An 8,698-nucleotide genomic window follows, 5' to 3' on the forward strand; every position below is an offset into this window, starting at 1 on the left:
CCAACTCCATCCTGGGACAGGGAATGCCCAGATCCATCACAGGGCAAGGGCCAAGGGATGCCCAGCTCCATCCTTGGACAGGGGGTAGGGGATGCCCAGCTCCATCCTGGAGTAAGGGGCAGGGGATGCCCAGCTCCATCCTTGGACAGAGGGCAGATGTCCAGTACCATCCTGGGACATGGAGTAGGAGATGCCCGTCTCCACCCCAGAGCAAAGAGTAGGGGATACCCAGCTCCATCCTGCAATGAGGGGCAGGGGATGCCCAGCTCCATCACAGGGTGAGGGGCAGGGGATGCCCAGCTCTATCACAGGACAGGGGACAGGGGATGCTTGGCAGATTGGGGTGGGGGGTGGTGGTGGTGATAAGGGGTCTCCCTCAGCTGTGCTGCAGCTTGAGCCCCTCACCCTGGCAATGGAGCTGGGGGCACCTCTGTCTCCCTGACACAGAGACCAACCCCCAAAATGCCATCCCATGCAAATGGCCCCACAGCCCTTCACAGCCTGAGATCAAACACCTCCACACAGCATCAGGCTGGTCCCAGCCCTGTGCCAGGCCAGTGAGGGCACCGAGGGGCAATCCAGCCCCTACCCATGGGGTCAGCAGCAAGACAGGGGGGTTAGCAGCCAACTGTGGGGCTCAGCACCCGGCCATGGGGCTCAGCACAGAGCCAGAGAGCTCAGTGTGCTTTGGCAAGAAGCCTTTGGCACTGCTGGAGCAGCCTAAGGGCAGGCTGGTTGTAATGGAAACATCCTGGCAGTGGAAGATCTCCCTGGGGAGGAGGCTGCACCTTGATGAGGGCACCAGAAACAGTGATAACAGCCCTTCTAGGGATGGAGCAGCCAGTGGCACCCCAACCTTCCCACACAGCATCAGCTGCTGCCAGGGGGCAGTTACCTCATCATGGGAACCCCAGATGCTGGGGGCTGGCAGGGCCCTGCAGAGCTACTGCAGCACAGGAACGTGTCCAGCTGGGGTTGGGAACCTTGAGCAGGAGCCTCCACACCCTCCCTGGGCAGCCTGGGCCAGGGCTCCCTCCCCTCAGCACCAAAGCACTTGCTCCTCCTGGGCCAGGGGCGCTGCCTGTGTGCCAGCCTGTGCCCGCTGCCCCTTGGGCTGCCACTGGCCCCCACACACCAAACCCTGGCCCCAGCCTCCTGACACCCACCCTGCAGGGACTGAGCAGCACTAAGGAGATGCCCCTGAGCTCAGGCTTCTGTTGCCCAGGCTCAGCAGCCCCAGGGCTGCAGCCTTTCCTCCTCACACACATCTTGCAGCCCCTCAGCATCTGGGTAGGGGGGGTGACAAGGGGATGGGTGGGAAACACCCAGATGGGATGGGAAAGGAGTCACTGAGTGGTGCTGGAGCAGAAGCAGGAATGTGGGGGGCAGACAGAGATTAGGGAGGGAAACAGCCACATTTTGGCCTCGGTTGTGGCAAGAGCCAACAGCCACAGCGGCCAGAGCAGCCTCATCCTGGCTGGGCAAAGGCAGCGAGTGCTGAGGGGGGTGAAGGGAGGGGATGGAGGGAGTTGAGTGGGGGGATGACCCCGATTTTGGTGATGATGATGAGCTTTTGCCCCTCTGTCCAGCTCCAAGGTGCTGGGCAGGGGCTGTGATGGCAATAGAGGTGTTAGAGATGCTGTACAATGGCATGAATGTGCTCTGACACCCCACACACAGCCCCTACACACCACACACGGCCCCTATACAACCCACACAGCCCCTACACCCCACACACGGCCCCTACACCCCACACACGGCCCCTATACAACCCACACACAGACTCTACACACCCCACACACAGCCCCTACACCCCACACACATCCTCTACCCACCACTCACGGCCCCTACACACCATCCATGGGTGCCTACAGAACCTATCTGTGCTCCCTTACACCACACATGGCTCTTACACAACACAACAGGCTCTCCCAACACTGTTCCCTCCTCTCCAGGTCTCCCCTGGCAGCCCCAAGTCCTGGGGGGCTTCCCCCAGTCCCCTGTCCCAGCACACAGGCCTGAGGCTGGGCAGGGTCACGGGCAGGAGGGAGCACCAGAGCCAAGAAAGGGTTTGGGAGAAAAGCTCCACATTTGCCTTTCCTCTCATGGTTATTGTCACTGTTTCTCTCTGCACCCAGGGTGAGTCTCACAGCCACGGTGCCTCTGCTCCCTGGTTCAATCACAGCTGCTGCAGCTCTGGGTCACACCGCCCCAAACCTCAGCCCCTGCCAGTCCCCAGCCAGATACCTCAGGGGTGGCTGCTAATTAATCCCCAATTAACAGGATTAGGTGCAGCTGTGGCCCCTGACACGGGGACTGAATCCCACCCTGCCCTCTGCCAACATCCAACCCTCTCACTGGGCTCAAAGGCAAGTGCTCTCCCTGGTAATGAGCAACAGCCCAAAAGGAAAGGGGCTGGAGCTGCCCCAGGGGAGGCTGAGGCTGGAGCTGAGGCAGAACTGTTTCCCTCAGAGGGGTGTGAGCCCCTGTGCCAGGCTGCCCAGGGAGTGCCCAGCCCTGGAGGGACTCGAAAGCCCTGGGGCTGAGGTGCTGAGGGCTGTGGGTCAGTGCTGGCTGAGTCAGGGTGAGGGTGGGGCTGGGACTGCAGCAGCTTCAAGGGCTTTGCCAACCCAGCTGATACCATGATTCAGTAATTGTGTGTGATCACAGCTCTGTGTGACAATGATCTGCAAGATCCAACCCCTCACAGACCCCCACCCCCATCCTGAGGCTCAATGCCCACAGCTGACTGTGCTCACTGGGTCAACACAGGGATGGGCCCTGGCAAAGCTCTGCCCCACTGCCTGCATCAGTCCCAGGATGGGCATCCCCTGCCCCCCAACCTGGGATGGAGCTTCTCCCCACTCCTCAAAGCCACTTCCCTTGTCCCCACTCCCCATCCCATGGAGACCCTGTTGCCCAGCTCGGTCTGTGAGACCCCTCCCCATCTTTCCCTGGGCACCCCAAGTATCAGGTGCACAGAAGAGCCCAGGGACATCCTTGCATGGGAGTTTCCCTCAGTGAGGGTCTCCCAGGGTGGGTTCTGGGGGTCTAGTGCTCGTGTGGCCCAGGTCCCTGCCCATGGCAAGGGGAGCACAAGCTGTGGGATGCCCCCTCCTCTGGGGCAGCATTTTGCAGGAGCCCTCGTCAGCCCCCCCAGGCTGAGTCTGCTGCCAGAGTGCTGCTCTGGGCCCTGCACCCCAGGGAGGAGCTGGGGTGGGTGCTGGCACTGTTGGGGATGCTAGGGGGTCCTCAGGGAGGGGCAGCAGGTGAGGACCCCCAGGAGCAGGACACTGTCAGATGGGATGCTGCAGCCTGGGGAGGGCTCTGCTCTGTGCACCCCTGGTGCAGTCAGGGGGGCTCAGGGGGATGAGCTCTGGGGTGAACCCAGATCTGGGGGGAGGAAAAACCCCATCGAAACTCAGTGTGGGACAAGGATGGGGCAACAGGGTCCCTGTGGGGGGTCTGCAACCCCCCTGGCACGTATCCCCGGGGAGGGGGCTGAGGAAGGGAGGAAGGAGGAGGAAGCCGTGGGGCCAGAGGTGCTTGGGGACACTTTATTGTCAGGGAGGGGGGTGAGGGAGCTGCTGTGGGGGGGGCACAATGTGGGGGGCGGCCTGGGGGTCCAGGCTGTGTGTGTGCACGGGGCAGTGGGGCACAGGGGGATGTGCAGAGGGGGTCTGGGGGCCGCGATGCTGCGGGGTGCAGAGGGGCACGGTGGGGTGCAGCGGGGTTCGGCGGGTCTCGCGGGGCCCCCTCCTAAGCCGCGTGTTTGCAGACGAAGGGTTTCCTCTCGCCGCAGGACTCGTCCTCCCACGACATGAAACCTGCGGCCGAGAGGAGGGAGCGCTGGGGCGAGGGGGCTGCGGCGCGCCGCGCCCCTCCCCTGCAGCCCCCCGAGGGGATCCGACCGCCCCCGCCGGGGTCCCCTCTCACCAGAGGAATCCTCCAGCGCGGCGCAGCGTCGGGCTTTGGGGCCGTCGTCCCTCTCCCAGGCTGAGTAACGAGTGCGGGACCCGTCCGTCCACGTCCAGGCTCGGCCCTGGAGCCCCGAGGGCCGGAGGCGTCAGGCAGCGGCGGGGCCGGGGGAGGGAGGGAGGGGGCGGGCAGGGACACGCGTGGGGGTGGGCAGGGACAGGGAGGGCTTTGGGAGGCTGATCCCCCGGGAGAGCAGCAGCAGCGGTGCAGCAGCTGTGCAGGCAGTGTGACAGGCACTAGTGCAGCAGTGACACAGGCAGGAGTGCGGCAGCGGTGCAGGCAGTGGTGCAGCAGTATTGCAGCACCGGTGCAGGCAGTGATGCAGGCAGTGTTTCAGCAGTGCAGGCAGTGCCACGGGCAGCAGTGCCGCAGCAGCGTGGGCAGAGACACAGGCAGCAGTGCAGGGTGTGCTGCAGGCAGTGTTGCAGCAGTGCAGGCAGTGCCACGGGCAGCAGTGCCGCAGCAGCGTGGGCAGAGACACAGGCAGCACTGCAGGGTGTGCTGCAGGCAGTGTTGTAGCAGTGGCATCGGCACAGGCAGCAGTGCAGGCAGTGCCACAAGCAGCATTGCAGCAGTTGTGCATCAGCAGCACGGGTGTCATTAATGCAGCAGCAGTGCAGCAGCAGTTGTGCAGCAGCGGTGAAGGTGCAGCAGCAGTTGTGCAGCAGTTGTGCAGCAGTGCAGCCCAGGACACTCACCCTGCTGTGGAAGCCGATCCAAACCTCATCCTCCTCCTCCCCGCGGCGCTGGCACTGCCTGATGAAGGCTGCGAGCACACGATGCTCCTCGCGGCTGCACAGCGAGGCCAAGTGCCCGCCAGGACGGGCAGCCTGGCACCAAGCCTGGCGGGGACAGGCAGGTCAGGGGGGCTGGCAGCGGGGGGAGAGGGCTGGGGATACCCCCCCACAACCCCCAGCACCCACCTCAGCCTTCTTCCAGGGCAGCTCCTGGCTGAAGTACCCGTAGCAGTGTCCCCTGAAGTCCATCCAGCCCCGGGCACACTTGCTCCCCTGCACCCCTGCGAGGGTCAGGGTGGGGGGGGTCAGGGTCTTCACCGGGACCCCCACAACTGGCATCCGGGGGAAGTATCGGGGCACCCTCAGCCCCCATTTCGGGAGGCTGATCCCCAGCCCCTGCATTGCAGGAAGCCCCCCTGGGTGGGCAAGGGGTGCAGGGAAGGTAGTGCCCCCGGGGGTGGGTAAGGTGGGCAGAAGGGAGGGTGGGCAAGGGCTCACCTGGCAGAGAGGGGTGCAGGGCCAGGTAGCCGAGCAGGCAGAGCCCCAGGAAAGCGACTGGTCCCATCCTCACCCTTCCCTGCAGCAGAGGGGTGGCTGGAGCACCCACTGCCCATTCTGGTACCCACTGCACCCCCTGCCCATCCTGGCACCCACCACCCACTGCAGCACCCACCACTCACCCCAGCACCCACTGCCCACCCTGGCACCACCACCTGCCCCAGCACCCACCAAGAGCACCCACTGCCCATCCCACCACCCACCTCCAGCCCACCCTGGAACTCACCACTCACCTTGTCACCCGCCGCCCCATTGCCCACCGCCGCACCCACCTCCAGCCCGACGCCCACCTCCAGCCCCCGCACCCACCTCCAGCCCGGGCACCCACCTCCAGCCCGACGCCCACCTCCAGCCCGACGCCCACCTCCAGCCCCCGCACCCACCTCCAGCCCGGGCACCCACCTCCAGCCCGACGCCCACCTCCAGCCCGACGCCCACCTCCAGCCCCCGCACCCACCTCCAGCCCCCGCACCCACCTCCAGCCCGGGCACCCACCCGCCGTGCCCCGGCCGCCCCCGCACGCCCGCGGCAGCCCCGCAGAGCTGAGCCCGACTGGCGCGGGACGCGGCCGCCCCGACGCCTTTATTTACAGGCGCCGTGTGCGGGGCAGCGCGGGGGACGGGGCGGGAGGCGCCGGTGACTCCGCTCCTGGCATCGCCCGGCCCCGCTGGCACCGCATCAAAGGCGGCTGCCCCACGGCTCCGGCTGCCCCCCGGCCGCAGCCCCCCGGCAGCCCCTTCCCCTTCTCCTCGCTGCCCGCGCCCCCTGTTCGTGCGGTTGCCCCCCACCCCCAGCCAGCCCGTGGCACGACCCCTGGTCCCGGAGCCCCCTCTGCACCCCGGCAGCGAGTCCCCCCCGCACCGGCCGCGGGTGACGCTGCCAACCGCGCCGGGACCCCCGAGACCCCGTGTCCGGCCCCGGCGCCCCGACCCCGTGGGCACCCCCGGGGGGCAACACCGTGGGGCGTGGGGCAGCCGGGCAGTGCCGATGCCACGGGGGTCTGTCAGCACCGCGGGCGCCGACCCCGCGCCCGGTCTCCGCGTTTCCCGGCCACGGCCCCGGCAGAGCCCGGCGCGGGTCGGTGCCTCCCGCGCAGCTCCCGCTGCTCGCCCCGGTGACAGCGCCGGGCCCTGCGCTGCACCTCGCCAGGATACGGCCTCCTGCAGCGCCGGGGCTCCGCCGTGAGCACCCAGGGCTCTGGCACAGCACCCAGGGCTCTGGCACAGCACCCACCACAACAGTGAGGCACCCAGGGCTCTGGCACAGCACCCAGGGCTCTGGCACAGCACCCACCACAACAGTGAGGCACCCATGGCTCTGGTACAGCACCCAGGACTCTGGCACAGCACCCAGGGCTCTGACACAGCACCCACGACAACAGCGAGGCACCCATGGCTCTGGTACAGCACCCAGGGCTCTGGCACAGCACCCACCACAACAGTGAGGCACCCAGGGCTCTGGCACAGCACCCAGGGCTCTGGCACAGCACCCACCACAACAGTGAGGCACCCATGGCTCTGGTACAGCACCCAGGACTCTGGCACAGCACCCAGGGCTCTGGCACAGCACCCAGGGCTCTGACACAGCACCCACGACAACAGCGAGGCACCCAGGGCTCTGGCACAGCACCCATGGCTCGGGCACAGCACCCACCACAGCAGTGAGGCACCCATGGCTCTGGCACAGCCCCCATGGCTCTGGCACAGCACCCACCACAGCAGCGTGGCACCCATGGCTCTGGCACAGCACCCACCACAGCAGTGAGGCACCCATGGCTCGGGCACAGCACCCATGGCTCTGGCACAGCACCCACCACAGCAGCGTGGCACCCACGGCTCTGGCACAGCACCCACCACAGCAGCGTGGCACCCACTTCTCCGGCACAGCCCCCACGGCTCCAGCCTGAGCCGCTGCCCCACAGGACGCGGTGCCCCCCGTGCCAAGCGAAGGCGGGGCGGACCCGGGCAGGGCAGGGGGTGCCGGGGGGAGCAGCCGGGTGCAGGTGCCGTGGCGCCGGGGCCGTGCCGTGCCGTGCCGTGCCGGGCCCGCTGCCCACGCCGGGGATCAGATAAGGCAGCGCGGCTGCGGCTCCCGACACGCACCGACGGCTCCCGACGGCTCCCGCTGCCCTCCGGGCTCCGGGCACCCGCCTGTGCCCCCCGCGGTCCCGGCGCCGACAGCCGCCGCAGCCCCGGGGCAGGATGTGACCCAGCGCAGGGTCGGGGCGCAGCCCCTGCTCTGTGCTGAGGATCCCTCTGCAGAGTTGGGGTGCGGGGCCAGGCGTCGCAGCCCCCTCTGTGCTTGTGCCAGCTCTGGGGTGCCACCGCGGTGCCACCTCCCTGTCACCTCCTGGCAGCGACACGGGGGAACCGGCTGCTTCTGGCAGCGCAGGAGGGGCAGGAGCTGGGCAGGGTGAGGGACCGGCCCTGGCAAGGTTCTGGGGCACATGGGGTGCACAGAGGATTTGGGTGCAGGGAGGGAGTGCAGGGGGTGCAGGCAGGGTTGGAGTGCAGGGTTGGGGTGCAGAGGGTGGGCACAGGGGGTGCAAGCAGGGTTTAGGTGCAGGGGGAGGGTGCAGGAGGTGCAGGGGGTTGGCACGGGGGGTGAGGGGGTGCAAGCAGGGTTGGGGTGCAGGGAGTGGGCACAGGGGGTGCAGGCAGGGTTTAGGTGCAGGGGGTAGGTGCAGGAAGTGCAGGGGTGCAAGCAGGGTTTGAATGCAGTGAGTGGGTGCAGGGGGTGGGCACAGGGACCACAGGGGGTGCAGGTAGGTTTGGGGTGCAAAGAGTAGGTGCAAGGGGTGAGTACAGGGGGTGTAAGAAGGTTTGGGGTCCAGGGAGTGGGCACAGGGGGCATAGGAGGTGCAGGCAGGGTTGGGGTGCAGGGTTGGGCACAGTGGGCACAAGGGGTGCAGAGAGGATTTGGGTGCAGGGAGTGGGCACAGGGGTGCAGGCAGGATTGGGGTGCAGGGAGGGGGTGCAGGGGGTGTGTACAGAGGGTGCAGGGGGTGCAGGACGGGTTGGAGTGCAGGGAGTGAGCACAGGTGGTGGGCACAGGGGATGGGTGCAGGGTTGGGGTGCAGGGGGTGGGCACAGGGGATGGGTGGAGGGTTGGGGTGCAGGGGGTGAGCACAGGGGGTGGGTGCAGGATTGGGGTGCAGGGGGTGGGTGCAGGGTTGGGGTGCAGGGGGTGAGCACAGGGGGTGGGTGCAGGGTTAGGGTGTAGGGAGTGAGCACAGGGGGTGGGCACAGGGGATGGGTGCAGGGTTGGGGTGCAGGGGGTGAGCACAGGGGGTGGGCACAGGGGGTGAGTGCAGGGTTGGGGTGCAGGGGGTGAGCACAGGGGATGGGTGCAGGGTTGGGGTGCAGGGTTGGGGTGCTGGGGGTGAGCACAGGGGCAGGGTTGGGGTTGGGGTGAGCACAGGGGAT

This window comes from Colius striatus, chromosome 1 (assembly GCF_028858725.1).
Source record: "Colius striatus isolate bColStr4 chromosome 1, bColStr4.1.hap1, whole genome shotgun sequence".
Taxonomy (NCBI): Eukaryota; Metazoa; Chordata; class Aves; order Coliiformes; family Coliidae; genus Colius; species Colius striatus.